Consider the following 26,914-nt stretch of genomic DNA (forward strand, 5'->3'; position numbering starts at 1 on the left):
ACGCAGGGATAAAGCCTGTTCAGAAGATGGATGCCAATTTTTCATTCAGAAACACAGAGAAAGATACTTCCTTCTACAAAAATAGATTCCACAGTGTAGCTAGAGACTTGCATTAGCCAGGGATCACCATGGAAAAAAATGGCAAAGACAGAAAGACATTCTTTATTTTCATGTAAAAAGGATGACATATGACAAAAACGGTCCACATCAACTGTGCTACTTACTGCACACACACACACACACACACACACACACACACACACACACACACACAACACCCCCACACACATACATACACTTTTATAAAACTGTATTGACTCAAATCATATTTTCTTAGAGAATTACATGACAGCAAAAACTGAGTGTATCATTTTGTTTTCTAAGATGTAATTTTCTTTAATGATGCTAATTAAAACAACTATTTATAACTAGATGAAAGGTAAGAAAAATATGTCCTTGCTTTATTGTACCTTCCATTTATTGAAAAGATGAAGATTATAAATGTGATTAGTAAATAAGGAAAGACATGAATACCACCAAAAGTCATTCATTAATTTTTAGTTCATTGCTACCTCCAAAATCCTATTTTTAATCTTGCAAATCTAAAGAGGCTTCACACATATGGGAGCTCTGGGAATTTCTGTGTAATTTGAAGCTGATGGGCACAAAAACAGTCCGATCATGGTCAGTAACTCACTTGTGTTCTACAAGCTATCTCTATATAGTACATGTCCTCCTCAGTGTTGAATCCTGTATGAATTGGAGCTAACCAGATACTAGATTTGCATGCAGGATAATATTCTCTGTGACCCCTAGCATATATTGCAACTTCTGCTTTGATAATCATCTGATTTTCACAGTCTGAACACCGGAGTCATCAAAGGTATTTTTGTTTTCTTTTGCTTTTTTTCCCTACATTACATCCAGCATTTAGAAAATATTTCACCTTATTCTTAGATTATTTTTAATTCCCATTATTTAATAGAAAGAGAGTGGCTTCTGAATTATTAAAATATTAGATTAACTTAATTCAAGGGGTACTTTCCCTGTGTATTGGACACAAATCTTGCTCACCAAACTAAATTAGGAAGAAATACAATGCTTTCGCTTAAAAAAAGCACCACCACCACCACCACCAACAACAACAACAACAACAAAAAACTCAAGTCAGTGTGAGATTTCATATCTTCTTACTACCAAGTGTCTAAAATTGAATCTCAAATGAAAGTAAACAAAATATCTATATTTCTACCGATATTCAGAGAGCTGTACATGTCCATCCACGTAGGCCTCCTTAATCCTTCAAACCTAGGCTGGGAGTAGAATGTCCTTTATTCCAAGATGTCAGCTGCACAAGCTGGCAGCCTCCTGCAGCCTTCTTTCCATACTTCAATGTTTGTGAGCTGTTTTTGTTCCTGAAATATGAAGCCATTCATGTCCCTTTTTCAACCAAGTTTGAACTACATTGGTTTTGCTGGGACTCTCTAGAGCAGCCTCAAACCCCTTTATCTTTGGGATATTTGTCTTTAGTTTACAAGGTATGAGGAAGACAAAAGAAGACACTCAAGACCATTTCATTACATCAAAGATCAGTACCTCCAGGTTTTAATCAAAAACAGGGGCTTATTTCCCTAGGCTATCAGGTAAAACTTCAAAACTGTCAGAAATTGCTGAACCAGGGCTATTCTACTAAGAGAACTTCCTGTTGTCTCATAAGAGAGAAACTCTCTCGCTGAGTGTTTGCTGGTTCACGCCTTTAATCCCAGCACTCGGGAAGCAGAAGCAGGCCGATCTCTGTGAGTTCCAGGCCAGCCTAGACCAGAGAACATGTTCCAGGACAGCCAGCACTGTTACACCAAAAAAAGATTTCTCAATAAATAAAAACAAACAAACAAACAAAAAGACTTCGCACTCCCTCCAGCTCCTGCTTTCTCTCCGGTACAATACAAAGGAGGAAACTGGGAAGGTGGCTTACTACCTAAGTGCTTGCAATCATGAGAATCAGAGTTCTGTTCTCCAGAAACACAGTTAAGTGAGAAGGTGGGCATGAAATCTGTATTTCCAGCCTCAGAAGGCAAAGCTAGGTGATGGTGGCTAGGTTGTCCTGTCATCTAGCTTTGGGCTCAACTGAGAAGCTCTGCTTTGTTGATTAAGTTGGAAGTGTAATATTGAATGATTCCAGGTATCAGCCTTGGACCTTTGTATGCACACTCACACACATGTACCCATCCACATACAAGCATGTATAAACACACATGCATATCACACAAACAGGTGCACACATGAAAATGAAAAGAGGAAGGAAAGAAATGTTAGATGTAAATGACAAGATGGATTTGAAAGCTGACTCACAACTCTATTTAATCTTTGGACTACGATGATCAGCACAAGAACTTAATTTATCAAGCTCATCACTCAGCTGTCACATCTCCTTAATAAGACAAGTGGCTATGACTTAGGAGTTGTATTGTGGAATGTCACAGGGTTAAAGAAAGAGAAACAACCACACCAGTAAGGATGTAACAGAAAAAGGCCACCAAATAACTCAGGCTGTGCTATCGTAGCTTTCTATGCAGAAGTAGTACTGAAGGTTGGAGCTAGGGCTTTACACTAGCTTCACAAGCAGTCTGTCATCAATCTGTAGACCTCCAGTCTGCTTGGAGAACTTTTAAAATAATCTTTTTATTGAATAAAATTTATTAGATATGTTGTACAATAAAATAAAGGAATAAAATAATTTTAATGATGGTGCAGTATTTAATAGTCTTTTAATCTCTTGCATTAAAAAAATTAAACAGAAAATGAGTGCTTCACTTTTCACATTTGTAAAACAATGGTAATTATTATCAAATAACAGAAGGAGTAACGGTAGAGCACCTACAAAGAATTTTAGTAGTATTGGTGATTGACCACTCTGAAGGACAGAACAGCTCACTCATACAGTAATAGGAGGCTTTTGACAAGTGGTGTTAACAGATTGAAACTTTGTGTGATAGCTTTTAGAGTAGGTAATTGTGAAGATTACCTTTAGTACAACATTTTGCCATACCTAATTATTGCTATTGACCCTATAGTACAGAATCACTGTTCTTTATTGCACTTAGCACTGCACTTCCTTTCCCTTTGGTTGACAACCTCTCTCTCTCTCTCACCACATGGAACAGGATTCACTGGAACAAGGAACGTGTTGATATTCCAATCTGTCCCTCGCTCCAGGTCTTAACAACAGGACTAATATTTATTTAAAAAAATAATGAAACACTACTGAAATAATTTACTTAAATGTTTAGACCCCTTAGCATACAATTAAGAACTACATCTGTGATTACTGTTCATAAAGTTGACATGCTGCTGAACACATAGCATTTAATGACTAAGAGAAAACAATGCAAGTAAGTTTATGCTTTCGACTATCTGAGGCCACTTCATCGAAATTTAATAAAGGGACACTGGAAGATGTTACAACTTAGTCTAAAAGACTTAAGAGTGTTACTGGTAACATAAAAATGCCAATAGTTTTCTTGAGTGAATCTTTTCTCACTGTATCAGTAGAAAGAACTCTTTAAAATAACCAGAATCTGGATGATTAGATGAGATCTGGTCTCACAAGATTGAGATTTCAACAAGGTTTAACCTAAGTCTTCAGGCAAAAGTAATTTTCTAAGACTGACAGATCTTATGATTGACATAACAGAATTCATGCATCAGGAGGGAGAGAAGCCTTAGGTGAGTTTATATGTCACTGATGTTGAAAAACACAGTAAAAGAATAAAGAACCCCAATAGTATGCTGAAAGAGGATGAGCATTTATAGTGCAGATTCTGAGGAAGGATAGAGACAGGTGAATGCCACCAGGTGAAGAGCGAGGATGGGAACAGAGGTGTTTGAAATGAGCAGTGTCATGAACTATGACACCATTGACTCTGAAAATCAAGTTTTGCCTTGTTTGCTAATATCTGTGATATAAAAACCCCACCACAATTTATATTCAGGAACAACTTAGAATAATTAGATCACCAAATATCTGAAAACTGGGCATTTGCTATTTCAAAAGTATTACAAGCATCTACAACTGCTCAGTTTGATAGTCATTAGATTGAAAGTACATAAAGTATGGAGAAACTACTAGAAATTCAAATGAGAAAATGTTTAGCTTAACAGTAATGAATTCAGACTAATGAATTTGTTTTTTATTGTAAGAAATAATGGCCTCTCCTACACTGAGAGAGATGTGATGTTTTCAGAGGACACTCTTCACATGACTTTATAATGCTAAAAAGAGGTTAACGAATTATAAACCCAAAAGTAAAACAGAGTTAGGTATTTCAATTTGCCAGAGGAAGTACACACTGAATGATGAATGTATTTGATGGGACATAAATCCCTTTCATCATTTTTCTTCTCCTTTTCACTCTAGTGTCTCTTTGAAAGCAAATCCAGTTCTGGGATAGATATTTATTCCATTCTCACACTTTCCTTAACTCTCTGTTAAACGTGACTTTCTAAGGGACTTTGCTGCTCTTTCATAATATAACTTCTTTGCACAAATAAACTGATAGGACGTAAATATATTATTATTTTTTTAGTTCTCTTTGTTTTAACAAATTCATTCTTGCAGACAGTTTTGGTGAGATTTGTTTTATTTCTCAAAACACATTATCATATTCAATCCCTGCATTCATTGGAAAATTCTATAGTTGTTCAATATTTACATTTCTTTAAACACTGCTCTTAATTTGTCCCAGATTATATGATATGTCAATCTTTTGAGTGCTTAAGTAAATATGTGTAGATTTTAGTAACTTCCATGGAATCAGTTTGCTCTGTTACTTGACAGGTCTGAAATCTATTTTATTAGTATCTTTAATGCACCTTGTCAGAGTTTATACAACTGTTTCATTAAGACGGCCAATTCATCAAGTCACCTAAGAAATTTAAAAATCCATAACTTCTTCCTTGATGAAAGACACATAGCATAGTTGGAAGCAATTGTGGTGCCCGTCATTTGTATGATTATTCCTGATGCTTTGCTTATCACACCACAATCTTCAGATAAATAAAATAGCAGCTCACTTCCGTTCACAACAAAGAGTATGCTCAAAGACAACAATGATGGGGAATTTTGAAACTCTGCTAGATTCATATGTTAATGAACAGCTGTGATGTTTCCCAGACACATTACTAAAAAGGAGACAATTCCCAGGTTTTCTGTACAGTCTAAAAACTTTTACAAAGATTCAAACAAAAGCTGTAATCAAAACTGTCAGTAGTTTCCACAAATATATCCTTATACCTTTACAGTTCTGAGCTGTCACTCTACTAAATTTAGAAAAATGAAATGTTACAACAGTTTTTTAGTTTATTTAATATGTTTTTACCTTTACAAAGAGTGAAGTTGCCAAATATGCAACATTATTCAGAAGGCTGTGGTCCTTCATAATGCTGAAATGAAGGCAAAAAGAAGTATCTAGCAGGAAAGAAATAATAACATTTAAAGTAACAGCAACTGTGTCAGCTTCACTCCCTCTGTGCAGCAAGGATGTGTGAGGATGCATCCCCCAGGTTCTGTAATTAGTAAACAAATACAGGAATGACTAAGGGCCTCAAAGGGATTTCAAACACCTATTTCCAAAATCATATCTCCTGCCATCACAGATTTTAAAACTTAGATGGGGAGGCAAGACATATGTACATGAAATGTAAAATAACCACAAAAATTTGAAAATAGATACATTCTTGTATTTTATTTTCTGTGACTAAGTCTTCCTGAAAATAACACCCATTGGATTTGAAATCTCCCTCTGTTTGCGTGAGCTAGCCTTAAAGGTACAATTTTCAAACAACTATTACTGATCCTCTGTGATCTAAGGGCATGGACCACTTGAGTCACATTGTTTCTAGATGGTCAGGCTCTTAATGTGGTTTGCAAGCATTCATTCATTCTGACATTCACATGGATAGGAGTTTCTCAGTGAAAAGCAATTCAAATCCTTTTCATTGTCTGTTCAGTCTGCTGTGCCATGAATATATGAATACATCCCAATGATATTATGTAAATCAAGTCTACCAAATGGCAGGTGCCATAAGAAGTAGAACACTTTCTCAAGAATTAAATATATCTATAAGTATTTGATTTGAAAAAAGTGAAGACATATGAAAATGAAGTATAAATCTATAAATAGTAGCCACAGTAGTTTGCACCCAAATTCAACTTCTAGAGACCTGGGAAGGTTTCACCAAGCACGTCGACAGTGTAGTTAAGATCTAACTTTAACACCTTAGTTAAGTGTCATGTTAATGTACTTTATAGTAGTTTCATCAAAATTAGTATTGGACTATCTGTTCTTTAATGGCATAGAGAGCAAGAATCAAAGAGAGGAAAACTAACTTCTTCAAGAGCCAAATTGTACTTTTAGTAAACATTTGCATAGTCCAATACCACAGGAGAGAGAACTTTAGTCATTTCTTCTGTCAAGCTCTATGACGGGGGCTTATGGATATTACTCTCTTATTTTCAATTTACTGTTTTTGCTATCACTCCATAAGACACTATGAACAGAAAATATTTCCATGTTACAGAATGCATCCTGGACCTCTACTTCTTCTTTTACTTTTGTATGTATGTGTGCCCCTGTGGTCATGTGAACACACATGCACTCACAGCTTCTTCTAGCCAAAAGGAGGACCTCTGACGAATAATTCCTTGAACAACCTTATGAAAGCAAAATTGGTGAAAATCCTTATTCCTCTTCCTAAACCCAGTCAACCTGCTCCAGTAACACTTTAAATTAACTTCTGTACCATTGGAATATTTCAGTCATTTTATAAAACCAGTGTAATGGAGAAAAAAAAACAAACAAAAACATTTACTCCATTCTGATTACATTTTTAAAATTTTTGATTGAGTTTGTCATTAAAATTGTGTGTGTGTGTATGTGAGTGTGTGTGTGTGTGTGTGTGTGTGTGTGTGTGTGTGTGTGTGTGTGTGTACCAGTACAAACTCCATAGCATGGGTACAGAGGTCAAGACTCAGTTCGCTCCTCACACATTTTTTTTTCAGGATTGACCTTAGGTTGTCAGGCCTATTATGTCAAGTGCATTCACCAACCCCCTGAACCAACACTTGACACTTAACTTTTGTTTCTAAAATAGTTATTTTTGGATGCAACATGCACATAATGTATTTTGATCATATTCAATCCCCTATACCTTCTCCACTCTCAGGTTGCTGATACCCTCAGCTATGGGCTCATGAGAAGGTTTACAGGACCAGGCACACACAGGTCTCAAATTCAACTAGAAAGCAGTTATTTGTTCTCATAACAGTTGTATACAACAGTTGTTCATATTGTACTACTGGGCAAATCTTCCATGGTACATAAGCTGTTTGTTGTACAGGGCCCACAGCTGGGAAAGACTATTGCTTCCTTCACCCTCCTGTTAGCCTACCTAACATATTCCAGCACTGTCAAAACTGGGCAATAGGGAGGAAGCTTCCAGCTTAGTTTCAGCTTACTTTCTCTCTGTAAACTAAGTGTGAGATGGCATCAGCAATAGGTTCATACCATATAGTTCTGGTGGGAAACTAAAAGCAGTGATCATAGCCTGTGCTGTTTTTGTTTTTGTTTTTCTTTTGGGAGGTCTAGGACCTCTTTGATAATAATCTCTAGGAAGGTTTCTGTGGTTAGTTTAACGTCAACTTGACACAAGCTAGAGCCATTTGGGAAGACAAACACCCAACTGAGAGAAACACCCCCATAAGACTGGTCTGTTGGTAAGTCTAGATATTTTATTATTGATAGGGAAAAGGCCAGGCCAAAAGAACAGTGCCTTCCCTAGGAAAGTGGTCCTGAGTGGTATAATAACATAGCCTGAGCACAATGGAGTACAAATCTGTAAGCCGCATTTCCTCATGACCCATGAACCATGTCTAGGTTCATGCCTTGGCTTCTGTCAATGGACAATCTGCTGTGGGATGGTCTGTATGTCAAATGTGTTGCTGATTGGTCAATGAATAAATCACTGATTGGTCAGTGGCCAGGCAGGAAGTATAGGCGGGACTAACAGAGAGGAAAATTGAGAGAACAGGAAGCTGGGTGAGGGAGACACTGCCAGCCGCCATGATGAGAAACAGCATGTAAAGATGCCGGTAAGCCACGAGCCATGTGGCAAGGTATAGATTAATGGAAATGGATTAATTTAAGCTGTAAGAACAGTTAGCAAGAAGCCTGCCACGGCCATACAGTTTGTAACCAATATAAGTCTCTGTGTTTACTTGGTCGGGTCTGAGAGGCTGTGGGACTGGCGGGTGTCAGAGATTTGTCCTGACTGTGGGCCAGTCAGGAAAACTCTAGCTACAACAATCACAGGTCATATGCAAGCCAAATCATTCCTTTCCTCCCAAAGTGCTTTTGGTTATAGTCTCTATCACAAGAGAAAGTAAGCTGAGACAGAATCCCATTCCTGACACTGAGATTTCCACTTAGTAAGTGAGAGCATCCCTGATTGTCGTTATCACCCATGTTGTATACCAAAATTCAAACTTTAGATGTTGTGGTTAATTAACTTAAAAAGTTGTTCTTATTTTTCTTTTTCAAGCATCCTTAGCTTTAGTTCTGGCTAACTATCCCTCCCTCCTCTCTTCTCCCTCATTCACCTGCTCGTAGCCTCTTAAATATTTCTGACTCCAGCAATACATTCTATTTTCCCATTGGATGTGTTCTACTACCTCCTGGCCTATTACACTTCCTCCCCTGCCATGAGTTCTCCCAGATCCTTGCCTTCTACAGCACTCACTCCAATTTAGCACAAATCTAAGAATTGGAACCTAGGACCCACATTTTAAGGAAAACAAGTGAAATTGTCTTCATACCTGTGTTTCTTCTTTCATTTTCTTCATCAGATTGATTCTTTTGCAATACTTAAGCTGATTTTTATCAAATACAAGTATTATCGCCTTTCTCATCAGTACTCCACTGAAATGACTTCAACACCACCTATGTCAGGAATGTCAGGAAATCTAAGTCTAAAGTGCTTATTGAAACACATGAAGGATTTTTGAAATTCAACTTGGGTCTGTGTATTTTCTATCTCAGTCCAAATTAATAAGGTGGGATATAGAATCTTGGAACCCTCAAGAAACACAAGATTTTCTAATACATATTTCTACTTGAGAATCCTACTGTACAGTGTTAAGACTCTGTTACTCAGGCTTACATGTTTAGTAGCCTGCTGGGTGCATTCACTGTAAGGCTCCACAGTGCAGACTGTGCTCATCATCTACAGTACAGCTTAAAAACAAAGCTATTGAGTTGTCTTCAACTCTACCATTTTCATTTCTAAAACAACTTGAATCAGAAAGTTTAAGATATAATTGGATCCTCCCATTTTTTGTCAGGTCTTTAAATATCTATTATTTTAAATATACATTATACATTATATCTCTATTCTTAAAGCTATTATGCTTTTAAATTGTCCTTAAAGATGTACTTTTTCACAATATAATTTAAACTCTATTTTCTTATTTATTTATTTAGTTTTAAATTTTATAATTTAATTTAATTTTACATATCAGCCATGGATTCCCCTGTCCTCCCTCATCCCACTTCTCCCCTACCCTCCCCCAATCCACCCCCCATTCCCTTCTCCTCCAGGACAAGGACTTCCTTGGGGATTCAGCTCAGCCTGGTAGATTCAGTGGAGGCAGGCCCAGTCCCCTCCTCCCTTCACCCAGGCTGAGCAAAGTGTCCCAGCATAGGACCCAGGCTCCAAAAAGCCAGCTCATGCACTAAGGACAGGTCCCAGTCCCACTGCGTGGGGGCCTCCCAAACAATTTAAGCTAATCGATTGTCTCACTTATCCAGAGGGAGTGATCCAGTTGGGGGCTCCTCAGCTATTGGTTCATGGTTCATGTGTTTCCACTACGAACTCTATTTTCTAATAACTTCTCTACTGATTGGTTGTATGTGCAAAAAATGCATATTCCTATCTGTGGCACAGGGTTCTTTTCATATAATTATTACTTATTCTAAAAACCTTAAAATATTTATTTGAATATCTACTATTTTGTAACATTGTGACCCGATTTAGGAACCATTATAAGCTTTTGAAAAACCTACTGAGTGAATATCTGACCCACTGCAGCTAGAGTCTTAAACAACTCTTATACATATCTGCATATATTTCAGTGTGCATATAATTGTGATTAAAGATTCAGTGAACTTATAGTACATCTCATTCTATATCATGAATAGTTTTATATATTTCCTTAAAATATTTTGGGAGTCAAGATAGAAGATTTTATACATTTACTCTCTAAGATGATGATAAGTTTTTTTTTTTTTTTTTTTTTTTTAGTCAATACTTGGCCTTAATGTGTAAAGAAGATAAAACAACTTTGTCAGTTTCTCACTGATCATCTGTGAAGTTGAGAATTTGTATTTCAGACCTCTGTTCTTCAGTACTAATTCAAATAGGAGAAGAGGAAACAAGTTCCATTGTACCAAGACACTTGCTGTAGTTTAATGACAAGTTTTGGAGAGATTTTTTTTAACAGGCTTCAATAAATTTGTTAGAGGCTCAATTTAAATTCTGCTTGGGTATTTAAAACCACCTGTTTGTGCATTCATTTTCTTCATGTTGCACACATAAATGTGAGTTTTTGCAAGCAAAAACAGATGCATTCCTAAAATGTGTCAGCACATTTTCAAAAGCTTACTGAGAATATGTCCTCATGTGTCTCCAGACTTTGTTATAAGTTATATCAGTGAGCTGTGCAAACTGGCTTCTTGAATATCCATTAATGCAAATTGCCAGTACAGGAAAACAGAACACAGAAACCACAAAATCTCACAAAAGATAGGATCATTCCTAGAATGGAGCTACGGAGAACAAAGATTTGCTGGTACTCTTCTTCCTGAGATGATTTAGAAGTAGTTGTGACTTTTACAAATCTATGAATCTTTTCAATAAAAATAGTACACTGTTCTGCCAATTTCCAGTTAATGCTGGAAAAATTGAAGAAAGATGGACCACAGTTTCAGTGTAACAATGGGAAATAATTTTGTGAGTCTTGTAATAATAGAAGTGGAATACAAGTGAAAATAAGGAGACTGAGGTGCAGAAAAATGGCTACTTAATTGGGGGAAGAGACTGTCTAGTAGGATGTGTTGTAGAATTTCTAGTGGCCATCAAAATGTTGGACAGCAGTGATCAAATTGTATCACAGTTTGTACGCCGTGCACAGACAATAGTACATAGATTGTATAAGTAAATTTAAACATTTTTAATTACTTTCTTGAAAACTTTGGAAAATGTGTTTTGATATTTTGATCATAAAGATCATCTTTCCCACCTTCTCTCAGATCTAATCCCCTTCATTCCCTACACATTCAACTTTGTGTCATCTTTTTCTTCCTCACTCACCAAGTAGATTGTTATTAAACAAGGTAATTATGCATTCTCTGATTGTATTTGCAAATAGATTTTATTTGTTTTATTTTTGCAAGAATATTTTTTTTAAATATTGCATTTATAAATTCGTGTGTAGAAAAATGGTAGAGGAACCATACTAAGATGCATGTATGGAGGTCAGAGGACAACTTCAGGAGTTGGTTCTCTCCTTATATCCTGTGACTCTCAGTGATCAAACTTAGAACAGTAGGATTGACTGAAGGCACCTTTAATTATTGTACAACATCTCTCAGGCTGTTCTTTCAATGTTGTTATGTTTTGTTTTAGAGACAAGATATTTTTTATGTGTTCCAGTGTCTTTGTCACTGTTCTATGGCTATAAAGAGACACCGTGACTGCACAAATCTTACAAAAGAAATCATTTAATCCGAGTCTTGCTTACAGTTTCAGAGCAGTCCATTGTCATCATAGTGGGAAGCATGGCAGTACAGAGGCAGAAGTGGAGAACCTGGAGAAGTAGCTGAGAGCTCTATATCCTGATTCACAGGCAGAAAGGAGAGAGATGAAAGCAGGGCCTGGCAGGGCTTGCACTTGTGATGTAACCAAGGTTACTGACCTTGAATTTCTAATGTTCCTGCCTCTTCACTCCCAAATCCCATAATCACAAAGATGTGTCAGCAAGCCTGGTTTTACTAAGTACCAGACATCAATCTCAGTGCTTTGCTCATACTAAACAATCATCACAGATACTACATTTGAAGAAAAGAAAAGCTTTGCATGGTATAGTGATAAAAGAAGCACACATTTGAAAAAGAGCACATTTAGTGATTTGAGTTTAGTATGCACATATTCTGTGTATAATCTTCTATTCCAGGGATATGAAATTAGTTGTAATAGTTTATTCATATGATTGGCCAAACGGTAATCCAAAAGTATCATCTACAGTGAATGGAAATGTTGACATGACTTTGGCTTAAGATGGAGGGAAATTTTAGAGGATAATAGATTGTTAAAGAGGATTTTGAATTTTAGAACAGCTCGTCCACACTGGGAAGTCCCAGATAATTTACCTTTCACTATTATTGTAAAGAATGAATGTGACAAAAGAGAATACATATTCTTCTGGCTGTTTGGATCTACTCTTCTCTGTACATCAGACTTACAGCAACTGAGGTCAACATATTCGGAAACCCAAATACAGTGGGAGTCAATGAATCTTAAAATAACAGGAAAAACAGAAATTAAAGCACCAAAAGTAAGTGGGCATGGTTCCTGTAACACACAGCAAATCCAAAACATCAGTCAAAGTAGTTTGATTCATGTGAAATTACCACATGGCTAAGTTCATAACAAAAATATCAGAAATATCTAGGAATTGAAATAGATATAAGTGAGAGTATCTTTTACTCTATCTTATGCCTAATTTCTATGTCAAGTGAACAAATTCTATGCTAACTCATAAGTACAAAAACTCAGAGCCTTTCAATTTCTAGAGTTGAATAAATTACAAAGGGTCCCTTTGAAATAAGATCTTGGTACACTTCCTCAGTCTCCTCTGAAAGTGGTGGAAACTTTTAAAATAACTTGTATTGGGGAACATAAAACACATTTTGCAAACACAGGCTACAGACTAGTTGTGAGTTCCAGACTAATATTGAGTAAAGACATGTATCAGGCCAAGTTCTTGTTAAAAAGTAACTGATTGCTACCGTGTCACAATGGCTCAATACTCATGCATAGATGTAGAAAACAATTAGATGTCTAAATCACTTCCTCCAAAGCTAAGGGAAAATTTTGGGAATAAAAGGTTGAAAGAATGTAAGAGTTAGAGGGGTGGTATAATGTTATGTAGCTATTTCCAGAAAATGAAAATATTCTTTTTATATGGAAGGATGAATGTTCACAAGACTGTGAAAATGCCAAAAACAAAACAAAAAACCCACACAAGGCTTAGGAAGAAAACCACCTTCACAATACTCTAGAATATTGCAAAAGTCACAATATTCACAAGTTTATAAAAGCAATGAACAATTACCTGGGGAAGGACACCACGGGACTAGCTGAAGCTACCTGTAACTTCTGTAAGAGACACCAATAATACAGCTTTTTATGTCGTTTCCAATGCTGGGGTGGGCCTTTTTGTATTGCAAAATCCCTTTATTTTGCCTGTGCTCCTGTAAGAATTCATTGGTTCAGTTATAGAATACTTTTTTTTTGTCTGCAATCAGTGCCCTCTCCAGAGTGGACAGATATGTGTTCGCATCTCACCAGGAAAAGGTATTAACAACCTGCTTTTCAGAAGAGGAGAGGAAAATGTCACAATAAAGAAGTTGAAAGCAATAAAGGAAATCATTCTTCCCACATGCCCATTCAAATCACCCTTCTAGTGTGTAGATACATATCTTGGAGAAAGATAGTACATTTTCAGAAACTAATTCAGTGAATGGCTTGGATTTCAGTGATAGTATAAGGTGAAATTTCTTGTTAGATTTTTCTTTATCAATACCAGTTAATAAATACCATAAAACAAAACAAAACAACAAAAAGAGTTTTCTATTAGCCAGAAGGCTCATAATATACCTGCACCACACTTATCAATTTATAAGCATATAAACTCTTCAGTACTATTTCTTAGAGATTATAACCTCATCCCTCACCTCCAGGAAAGATAAAGTAATAGCCAATTATTTTAACAAGATTATGTTGATTGGACACAGTGAGAAAGGTATAAGTTTTGGAAATTTTTGTAGAATGTGTTTTCTTCAAAGTGTAGGAAATTATTTGGCAGAAAAACTTGAAAAAAAGCTATAGTTCTTTTACTCTAGTGAAATTTCTAAATTAGCCATTTTGGGCTTATCTTGAAAGAAAATGGTCCCCAAAGTGAGTGGCACCATTGAGAGGTATGGCTTTGTTAGAGTGGGTATGGCCTTTTTAGAGAAAGCATGTCACTGTAGAGGTAGGCCTTGGGGTCTCCTATATGTTCAAGCCATACCCAGTGTCTGAGATCACTTCTTGTAACCTGTGCAAGATGAAGAGTTCTCAGCTACCTCTCCAGTGCATCATGTATGCCTGTATACCACTGTGTCCCACCAAGATGACAATGCACAGAACCTCTGAACTGTAAGCTACCCATTAAATGTTTTCCTTTTTAAATGTTGCCATGATCATGATATCCTTTCATAGCAATAGAAAACTTAAGACATTAAAATATAACTAAAATGTAAGCAAGGCATCTATGACTCTCTTCAGACTTTGTAGGCAATGAAGTGGTTATTTGAATGTATAGTAAGTGCTATCCATAGAGTCATCTGGGAAATTGACCACCCTGAATAAGACCTAGCGTAAGAAGCTTTGTAATTTGTACATGTCTTCAAACTGCCCTTTCACTTGATGTCTCATCCAGTATGTCCAGTGGTGTTCAATGTGTCAATTACAGATAAGAGTGCTATCAAGAGACTTTGGCAGACCAGTGGAGGGTTTAATTATATAAAAGGTCCTCAGAGAATATGGATAAAAGCCCATCTTCCTCTATGGATAAAGTTTTCTTGTAGAAATAACTTTTGATCTGCTGTTGGCCACAATAGAAACTGAGCACTTGTCTGTGGTAATCAATTACCATTTGAATGAAATGGATTGTCAAACAGTTGTCTGATCCACCAAATAATAAACTTGGGTTTACACAATATTCCATCATTAAAAGGACATCAGACTTGCATAATTGAGTTCAAAAACATTGTGAAACACTAAGTAAGTTGTAAGAAGTTACAGTCCCACACTGCTTTCTTTATTCTGATGTTAATTAGCAGTTTCATATGAATTTTTCTAAGTTCAGTGATAGACATTTAAAAATAACTCACAGCTGGGCAGCAGTGGCACACACCTTTAATCTCAGCACTTGGGAGGCAAAGCCAGGCAGATCTCTGTGAGTTCGAGGACAGCCTGTTCTACAGAGCAAGATCCAAGACAGGCACCAAAACATCACAGAGAAACCCTGAAAAAAATTCAAATAAATAAATTAAATTAAAAATAAAATAAATAACTAATGTTTGACTTTTAGCTCAAATTTCTAAATAGTCTTTTAATAAATAACCCTGGTGCCAGATATTGGGGTAAATGCTGAAAGATCAGAAAGACAAAGGAACAAACACCTGTCACATCTTACCTCTAAGAGTCCTCAACCTGAAAAGTCTTCAGCTGAAAAAGAGGATCTCAGCCAAAAAGCTCTAGTTACTGTGTTCTCACACTTTGTATACCTTTTACTGACTGACCATCACTTCCTTCTTTAATCCTGCTGGGATTAAAGGCGTGTGATTCCCAAGTACTGGGATTAAAGGCGTGTGATTCCCAAGTACTGGGATTAAAGGTGTGTGCCACCCCTGCCTGGCTCTGTTTGTCTCCTAGATTAAGTCATTCTCATGTAGTCCAGGATGGTTTAGGATTCACAGAGATCCAGAACATTCTCTGCCTTGCAAGAGCTAGGATTAAAGGTGTATGCTACCACTACCTGGCCTCTCTGTTTCATCTAGTGGCTTGTTCTGTTCTGTGATCTTCAGGCGAATTTTATTAGGGCACACAATATATCACCACAGTGATTTACAGATAATTCATCAAGATAAACAAGCATCACTAGAAAGTAGGCATTTATGGTTCTACAGACCAGGCCCCTTGAGACCCTCCAGGAGGACTATGTTGAAGAGAACTTCTCTTATGGAACAAAAATCTGAGCATTACAGCTGGTATTCATAGTACTTAGAAGGCAAAATGGCCAGGTGTGCAACTGTATTCTCTCATGTATATTTTGTACTACTAAGCTGTAACACAGAAACTGTGCTTCTTAAATACTAAGTAAATTCATTCACTTTATTTGGCCTATATTTTCTTCTTTGCTAACTTCTTGATGTAGCTTTTACAGTTTAATTCAAAGCATTACTTGGTGGATTAAAATAATGAATTATATTAAGAAATAGTTACTTGCACTTAACTATGTGTCTTACATAGTTTCTTTTCTGTATTTATGTCTATTTCCCTCACTGTATGACATTGGTCATCACAAATTGGGTTTTCTTAAATGCTGTCTTTAGAGTAACAGCAGCACCTGGGATTGTGTTTCCTCTCAAAGCCTTTGATTCAGTGATCAATATATTACCACTTTTCCCTGGAGATTCAGATAAAGACTAATTTTGAGGACAGCTACCAAGGAAAGCTGACAGAATTCTCACTTGTACATTATGGTTTGGATTTTGTATGCTCCACTCAAATCATGTGCTGCATATTTGTTTCCTAGCTGGTAGTCTACTGAGAAGTGACTGATGCGGGCAGGGAGGGGGGCAGTAGTTAACATCAATACAATGATATGTGGATGAGTTAATATTAAAAAGTCTATTAGAAGGTGAGTCTTAGATAGAAGTAGGCCAAAGGATGTGCTTCCGACTGGTATCTTATCCTTGGATATTTTCTCTTTTTCTTCGCTTCCTATCTCTGATGAAATAGGATGAAATAGGCAGTTTTTTCCCTCTGTGCCCACCCTTCAGCCATGATGTCCATTCTTCCATGGTACAGACTCCTACATATCAGTCAAGTGGCCATGGACTGAAACCTGTGAAGCTGATTGGCCAAACAACAGAAAATGATTCACACAGACTCTACTGAAATGAACCCTGGGAAGGAGGGAGAAATAGCAACGTGGTCATGCTACAGTTTCAACTTGCATGTGTCACAAGACAGTTCTTGGGGAAGTCTGTTGCATTACTATGTTTGAGGGACAAGAACAGGCTTTTGCTATTTGAATGCTTCTCCCATTATACAGGAGTCTGTATAAGACATCAAAGGATGCAAATGAATGTTCAAAAGGATGATTTGTCAGGCCATGGCTGCCAGTCTTCACAGTATTTTGAATTGTTTGCTCTGTCAAGGGATACCAGTAGATGGAAGTCCGTGGGGCCTCAAACTGTCCTTTACTTCACATTATAAGTTTTTATAGATTTCTTTTATAGATTTTAGGTTTCTATGCATATTTTCCTTTGGAAAACAACAAAAGAGATTTTGTCCACAAAAAAAATTTAAAGATAAAGATATTCAGAGCCTTCAAGATAATTTTAATTAGTTCTCCAATCAAGTGAGTAATTTCCAGTCCTTCTGGCATTTTCTTTAATTCTTGCCAATCCATTTTATCCCAAGTCTTAAAACCAAAAGGTTTTTAATTTTTTAATTTAAAATATTTTTTGTGAAATGACCTCTTGACCACATAATGAAACTATCCTCTTATCTATTAATTCCTTCAAATCCTAGGTATTTCAAATTGCTCAAACCCTATTTGGTCTAAAAGATTATGCTGTTACTTGTGATTTTATTCCTAAAAGTTGATAGTATGTTCATTGTAGAATCATGAATTAAGCCATAATCCTAAATAAATTGCTCAATAATCATTTAAGCTTCTGAAGGTTTGATTAGGAATGCTAGGGGATTATACAAAGAGTGCTGATGACCAAGTGTCTGGGGACAAAAGGCATTGGTTTCTAACTTTTTGTTTCAAGTATCTGCACTTGGAAATTATTCTACCAAATATCACCCTTTTGAGAAGAAAATGCAAGTACTACATTTAGCTTTTAACAGCTATTAAGGCATTTTTAAGCAATTTTATAAATAGTCCTAGATGAAATGTTCTATATTGATTTTGAAAGTTACTCTGAAAGGGTTAAATCTTGTGAATTTGATGTTAAGTTGATATAGAGAAGCAATGCTCCTGTCCTAAACTGCTAAATTCATGTACCTTCTTTACTCTTTTTAAAAGTAACTATGTTGAATCTTTCCTTTAAAAATGTGTATATAAAGGCACATTTTTCAGAGTTAGAATTAACATGTATTTTTCTGCATACTTATTTTGAATGCCTCTTTTAAAACTTTTTAGTTGCATCCTCTTCTATTAATAAGTTTTCTTTAAATTTCTCATCCTCTTCCTCCTCCTTCTCTACTTCCTGTTTCTCTTTCTCCTTAACATTTTCTTTTGTTTCAAGATCTTTTCTTATCTTTTTTGTCATTTTTGAGATAGAAAGTCAAGAAGATAGAACATTTTGGGTTCCTTGATTTTTCTCAATTTTATTCCTATTTTTATAATGAGTTTAGTAATGTTATATCCTTTTAGTTTAATGATATTTAATTATCTTCTCCATCCAAGTATTCATTTTATTCTCAATTTCTCTCTGAGTGAAATGGCATTACATTCTTGTTTGGGCTATACCTCCTGACAAAAGAAGTTTTTTTTTTAAAACCATACTTCGATGGTATGAGATTTGGGTCTTGTAATGAAGCTCCACAACTGTTAAATCTCAGGGTTCCTCAGCTGTTCATTGCATTAAAATATTCTGTTTTTGTGTCACTCATGTTCCCCTGAAAGTAAGCACATCTCCATCGCTCAAACTTTAAAAAATATTAAATGTATCTTTGTTGATGGCAGTCCTCTTTTGAATAAACTTAAATATTTCATACTCTTACCATTTTCAATGATAGCCTGTAAGGCATCAATAAAGATATAAACACAGGAGTCTGACCTCTTATATCCATGGACCACATCCCTATTATAAAACAGTATTGTCCTAGCTTAGGTCAATAGGCCATTCTTGGTAACTTAAATTCATTCAGTTTATTCTACTTTTTTTTCCAACTTATAGAGGTTTTGTAGAAAAAGATGCTTCATTTACTTTTTTGTAATATACTTACATTATTAAATATAACTTAAGGAAGATGGAGCCTATTTTGTGTTATTATTCCAGCAGGACAGCATTCATTATAGTTGGAAAGCCATAGCATGGTGGTAGGAAGAAGAAGCTGGATAATGACATTTTCATCCACAAACAGAAAGTTAAAAAAAAGAAATAGGGAGTGGGAAAGGCTTTAAATACTCAAATGTCACCCTTACTATCATACTTCCTTTAACAAGCCTCCACCTACTAAAGGTTACGTAACCTTCTCCAAGCAATGTCACTAATTGACTAAAAAGTGTTGAAAGACATGAGCCTATGGGACACATTTCTCAATGAAACTATAACAATCAGCTCCTGGCTCCATAGACTCATGGCCATATCCTACGGAAGAATACAATTATTCCAACTTCAAAAATTACCATAGTCACAACATCTCAGTACTGTACAAAATGCAAAATTTCTTAGAATCAAGGTAATCTGTGACACTGTAATATCCCACACACATACACAAGAATAAACACACACACACATGCATGCATACACATATCTATTTCTATATCTATATCTATATCTATATACATACATATATATCATGCAGTGGCACAGAACACAAGTTGTCATTCCAAAAATGGAGAAGTGGGGGCAATGTGAGGAAAAATAGACCAAGGCAAAACTAAAATCCAGCCAGACAAAGAATTTTTGTTGCTGTATCTGGTATCTGGAGATTCAGTTTTTTTTTTTTCTTTCATTTTCTTTATTAAGAAATATTCTACTAACTCCACATACTATCCACAGATCCCTCCTCTTCCCTCCTCCCACACCCCAGTCCTCTTTCCCAAGCCACCTCGCATCCCCACATCCCTCAAATCGAGGTCTCCCATGGGGAGTCAGCTGGCAGGGGGATCAGGATCTGTCCCTGGTCTATGGGCAGGCTTCTGGAACCCGGTGCCTGTGGTGTGTGTGACACCTTGAACAGCCTCGGAGATTCAGTTTAAAGGGATAATTTTCTCTGTAGTCCAGCTTTGATTCCTGTAACATATATCTTTTTGGGGGGCTGGTTACACTTCTTCATTGTAACTGTCCTTTGTAGAAGTCTCATGGTTCTGGCATCTCCTACCTATTGAGGTTTCCACATTAACTGAGGCTTCACTTTCAGAGCCTCACACTATGTTCTCTCAGCGCCTCTTTGCAGGTCCTCAGACACTATCACATGTTGCCCGTCCCAATGACAGTCTGAAACCACAAAGGGAGAATTCATTACTACCTTATATCTTGCATCATTGATGTCTCCAATATGCATACTATGTAGATGACACTGCCAAGTTCAGCCTGTAGCTTATGATGGATGCTGCTCTTCTTAGACCACAGTTGTGACAGATTTATAAGTCTTTGATACTAATATTAGAGTATCAATATATAATAATATTAGAAATTGGTATTACACTTTTATAACATTTTCCCAACTTGTTACATTAACCAGCTGAGAAATAAACAATGGGGTTTAATAAAATCACTCTTTTATTTGCAGAATTTAGAGGTGGTTCATATTTTAGAAAAAAAATGACAGGTTGATGAATCCATTACTGACATAAAACTTATTCTGTATATTACATGTGTACATTTCACAGATTTTGACATATGTGACCAATGAAATAATTACTGCATTGATGATAATGAACATGTCTGTCACCTTCAACTAATCTAAGTTTACTGGCAATCCTTCCCATGTGAACTTCCTCATTTCTCTCAACAATTTCTGGGAATCCACTGCTTTGCTTTCTGATAAAATGCATTAGTATCTTTTTAAACGGGAGTTTATACAACTGGAATTAAAAGAAAAATGCTCATTTTGAATTGTTTCATTTAAAATATAATTACCCTGAGATTTAGAAGTGATGTGACATGAATAAACATGCAAGTGTCTGTGATAATATTTGTCACTTGTATTTACACTATCCTAAGCTGTATATTACCCTCTGATATGTTTAACATTGTCTGTTGTAAATGTGTTCTTCAGTATGATATGACCATGAGTCTATGCGGAGCCAAATAGTAAAGATATTTTTAATATACAGCATTAGATTCTGATCAAAACTCTTACTAAACTTTGACTTTTTTCTTTCAGTAAGGATTGGAAGGAGAGCTAGGTAAGGTACATAGGAAGCCTTGGAAGGTGGAAAAGGAGTGGAGAAATAGTGTAATTACATTACAAATAGGGTTATCCAGTTGTTACAAAAGAATAAGTTAAGAAGATTGTCATTTATGTTAAACAATCTGTCCCTCCATATCAAACTTAAACATTTTAAAAATGGTCCTAAATCTGGAATCTCTTACATTCCATTGATCCATTTGCCTAGTTTTGAAAACTATTCTGTCTTGAACATTGATAGTCTGTAACAAATCTTGAAATAAAATAGTGTAGATTCTCCAAATTGTTGCTTTAAAACACACTTTGGCCACTTTTTAGCCTTTATATCACTGGGTTAATTTTGTTCTTAAGCTTTTAGTTTAAAAAAAGAAAAAAAAACTTATATTTTGGTTTTGAATTGAATTCAACCTACAAATACAGAAAGAGACATTATAATGATATTAAAATTTTCTTGTTGTGGAAATTTCTATATACTGTGTGAAGATATTTCACTGTGATTGGTACAGTGAAAAGCTAAATGACCAATAGCTAGGCAGGATTTTTGGAGCACAGTGAGAGAATGTTGGGAAGAAGAAGGCAGAGTCACCAGGGGTGGCCAGCCAGAAACAAAGCAAGCAGGAACGCAGCATGGACAGAGTAAAGGTAATAAAGCCATGAGGCAAAAAGTAAATTAATAAAAATTGGTTAATTTAAGCTATAAGAGCTAGTTAGAAACAAGGCTAAGCTATCGACCAAACTTTCATAGGTTTCTGTATGGTTATTTGGGAGCTGAAAAGCGGAACACAAAAGTCTGCCTACATTTTCTCATTAATGCAATACACAAATTCAATATAGTCCTGCCCAAATCTTGTCTTTCTTAAACAATATTTTGAAGTTTTATAGTTTTCAATATGCATGTCAAGTATATACTGAATCAATTTTATAGAAAGATGTATCATGTTTGTGATGTTAACATAAGGAGAAATTGTAAAAATTTCCGTTTTTAGTTATAAGTGTAAATACTCATAAATATAAAGTGTTGAATATGGTCTTTTTTCCTGACAAGTCTGATTATCTGGAACAGTAGAGAGAAGGGATCAAACAACTTGGTGATACTTTGCTATTCTATTAGAAGCTAAGCTGCAGCTGAATCTCCTAATATCCTGAGCGTTGTTCAGGTCCTAATCCTGAACTTTGCCTCTAAGTGAATAGAACACATTCCTATGAAAGAGGCCTCATGTACTTTGCATCCTCCATCAATAGAATTTATCCTTATGCTTATCACAAGTCCTTCTAGGCCATAGCCCTGAGCTCTGTTTATCAGGCAATAGAATTCATTCTTATTGTAAAAGTCACAAGTGCTTTGTTATTTTTACAAAAGTAACTATGTCCAAAGTTTTGCTGTGATAATTGTCAACTGCAAAGCAAATCCCAATATTTTACTATGCTTAAGAAAAATGCACTATGAGGTCAGTACCTGGAGTACATGATCCAGTGCCTGCAATGATGGTGCTGGTTCGCCTTTCATTCCTCACCTCTTGAGGACCATCTTGTGGGCCCTGAGACTTGTGGGGGATCCAAACAACTAAAATGAGAAAAAAAAACAAAGATATGAATGAAATAACTTAGTCAACCAAAGACTTGAAAATAGAATCTGAATTGCTGAAGAAAACTCAAACTGAAATGAAATGATGCAGGAAAAACCAAAAAGCCAAGTAAAAACCACTGTGGAAAGGCTCAATAACAAAATGGATCACATTGAAAACAAAAGTTCACTGCTGAGTAAGATTATTGATTACATTTTTTCTCTAAGAAGTGTACACAAAGCCTTCTAGTACTATAGAATTTAGCAGAAGAGATGTTGCTTCAGGTTGATAACAACTTAATTTCTCCATGTACTCATGTATGTGTTGAACATGGTAATAAGGTCTTATCATTAAATTCTGAAGAATGACAAGAAACAATGACAATATATTACTGTGTGGATGTCTATGGGAGTCTACCAACCAGAAACTCAAAACAACATATCTGACACTGGGTGTGTTATTTGATAGCTTATAGTAAGAAGTATTGTCCCTCCCTCATTACTGTGTAATGCCATTTAAACTTATTTTATATACATATATATTTTTTCTTTAGAACAATTCTATAATAGTATATGTTATATGGTGTTTTCAAAGTTCTTCAGTGTAAGTTACCATTTCCCTTATCCTACCTTCCCAATACCACCCTCTTATAATCCTGTTTTAGTATTATAGGCTAAATATACACAACAATATTTTCATATATGTATATACTTTATTTTTATCATATTCTTAGCCTATTACACTTCATTGTCTCTTCCCATTCCCATTGAGCCCCTTCTTCTTCTTCAATTCTTTTCAACTGAAGTTATATATTACTTTCTGTGCATTTTTTGAGATATTTCTGAGCCTCAACAACTGTACTTATCAATAAGATTATGAGACTGGCTGTCTTACTTTGCACTAGCCACCATCGAACTTTAAAGTCAAAACAAAATCCCTTAGTTTTTATTGTTCTTTTTTCTGTTGAATGGAAGAGATGTCCTGAGGCTACTCTGTACTCCTTGTTTGCACTGGATTGTAAACAAGACTGATAGGAAAGCCATGAGCAACAATGGTGAATTTTTGACAGTGTTTTGAGACAGTACTATGCTGTGGGATGGTCTGTATGTCAAATGTGTTGCTGATTGGTCAATAAATAAATCACTGATTGGCCCATGGCCAGGCAGGAAGTATAGGCAGGACAAGGAGGAGAATAGAGCTGGGAAGTGGAAGGCTGAGTGAGAGAGACACTGCCAGCCGCCATCAGGACAAGGAAGATGTAAAGTACCGGTAAGCCACAAGCCACGTGGCAAGGTATAGATTAATAGAAATGGATTAATTTAAGCTGTAAGAACAGTTAGCAAGAAGCCTGCCACGGCCATACAGTTTGTAACCAATATAAGTCTCTGTGTTTACTTGATCGGGTTTGAGCGGCTTGGGACTGGCGGGTGAGAGAGATTTGCCCTGACTGTGGGCCAGGCAGGAAAACTCCAGCTACAAATGGCGCCCAACGTGGGGCAAGAGTTTCCACCTAAAAACTGAGAAAAAAGATTCTAAAACGGAGCTAAAAATAGCTTCCTAATTGTCTCTCTCAAATGAGCGGCAGCTGCTGGTTTGAGCTACTGGCGGGTTCCTAGCGTGTGTGCTCGACCTGCCGCCATATGGCGGGAATGAGGCCTCTGCAAGTGGCACATTAAGCTGCATTGTGGATTTAGCCTTTGCTAGTACAAAACAAAAAAAGAGGTTTCTGGGCTACACGCTGCTTGAATAAAAGCATAGACCCACAATGGCTCCCAGAGCTGGCGGTAAGCATACTGCCGCCATGTTGGGAAGCTGAGGTGGGCGGAGCCAGCAGCCACAGCTGCTACAGCTTAAAGCAACAGATTCACAATAAGACAGATTCAGATGTAATAGTTTAAAATGTGTGTAAAATATACGTAGGCTTAAAAGAGACAAAAAAAGGTGATATATACAGTATAGAAACAAATACATGGTTTTAAAAAATAAAGTCTTTAAAGAGACAGTAAAATTAATATAAAAAATAAGCCACGTAGAGATGACTATTACACAGAGAGTCTGGATTGTGTTGTCTTTGGGATTCTTAACTACAGAGAGATATTTGATTGTAAAGGAAGCTGAGTTAAACCAGTATGTATATTTTAAAGATACTTTGACTTCAAAATTTGGATGTAAGGATATGTTGCTTTGGAAAAGAGTCTCTTTTGTTTCCACAGAAAGCAAGAGGCTATGGATTTGTTCCAGATTAAGATACATCAGGTTTGACCAGCCAAGACCCCCTGAAAGGTCTCCGATGACACCATGGCCCAGATGATCCAACATCCAGAACCGTTTCAAGGCAACTGGCTCAGATGATACAGCCTCACGGACTACTCCATGATCCTAAAATTTTCTTTGTTTCCCCAGAAGATACAGCGCCCCCCTCCAGCAGGAAGTAGTAAGAGAAGCTACGCCCAAATTCCCAACTATACCAAGCTGACTTTGGAGATGTATAAAGGTTAAAACCTTCCTTTTTAAGAAAAGAAAAGGGGAGGTGCTGTGGGATGGTCTGTATGTCAAATGTGTTGCTGATTGGTCAATAAATAAATCACTGATTGGCCCGTGGCCAGGCAGGAAGTATAGGCGGGACAAGGAGGAGAATAGAGCTGGGAAGTGGAAGGCTGAGTGAGAGAGACACTGCCAGCCGCCATCAGGACAAGGAAGATGTAAAGTACCGGTAAGCCACAAGCCACGTGGCAAGGTATAGATTAATAGAAATGGATTAATTTAAGCTGTAAGAACAGTTAGCAAGAAGCCTGCCACGGCCATACAGTTTGTAACCAATATAAGTCTCTGTGTTTACTTGATCGGGTTTGAGCGGCTTGGGACTGGCGGGTGAGAGAGATTTGCCCTGACTGTGGGCCAGGCAGGAAAACTCCAGCTACAGTACTATATTGAGCTCTCAGTAGCTTCAAAGTCACAGCAAACTTTGTATTTCTGAGGGCTGGGATTCCAAGTGTGAGACATCATACCAAGGTTGTACCTACCCTGTTGGACAGAGTTCTTGGTATTACACTCTTTCTCACTGCTCTTCTCACTGCTGACAGAAACATCTAAATAAAGACTGGCTCACAGTTCCAGGATTTTCAGTACATCATGGTGTACGGTGAACAGCAGAGCAGAGGAATTAAGATCATTGGAGATAGGCATCAGAGGAAGAGTCACCATCATGTGTCCAGTGATCTACTTCCTCTAGTTGGGCCCCACCACTTACTTTTTGCCACCTGGCAATGATGTATTTCAGAGGATTTAGCACTTATGGTCTACTGATCTCTGGAGAGAGGTATATTTCACCAATCTCCTTGGTGTTTCTTAATATGTTCACATTGACAATTGTTAGTTAAAAAACAAATCTGTACTATAAACTACCACAGTGTACCTGAAATTCACTCTTCCATTCAGTGTAACTTAGTAAACGGTTTTGAGTTCCAGTAACAAGGTACAGTCTGTGGAGTCTTCTCTACCACAGTCTCTCCTCCTTCACTGCCCCTTCACCCAGTGTCTTTTTGGTCTCCTGGATGTGTAAGAGTATTTCTCACCCTCTTTCCTCATTCTGAAACACTTAGAAATTTCAGAACTCCCCTTTGCTCATCTCCAGTAGAGTTGTGCATGTTTTAAAGCTATGAAATCCCTCTTCTCTCTCTTCAAATAGACTCCTGGAGCTCTGCCTGGTGTTTGGCTATCGAAATCTGTTTATATGAGCAAGTGCTTCATGATCATGATGGGGAAACCTGCAGAGATGACTAAACCAAACTGGTAGAAACTCATGACCAACATCTCAACAAGAGTTATTGACACAGGAATTTTAAACATGGTATAAAATGTCTAGTTGGGGCATTGTTTCCCCTATTATTCCATGAATATTTACATTCCTTCTCTCCTGGAATAGTCTCTTGACTGGCAATCAGCTCTCAGAACCAGCCACGTGTTCTTTTTGTCTTGGTGTCTCAACTGATATTGTTTCTGTGATTTTCATGGTGTCTTTGGGTGTTTCTTCAGTGTTGCAATACTAATGGCAAGACAGGTCTCAGAATACTCATGGCAGCCTCTCT

This window comes from Peromyscus californicus, unplaced genomic scaffold (genome assembly GCF_007827085.1).
Source record: "Peromyscus californicus insignis strain IS unplaced genomic scaffold, ASM782708v3 Scaffold_5__1_contigs__length_169319896, whole genome shotgun sequence".
NCBI lineage: Eukaryota > Metazoa > Chordata > Mammalia > Rodentia > Cricetidae > Peromyscus > Peromyscus californicus.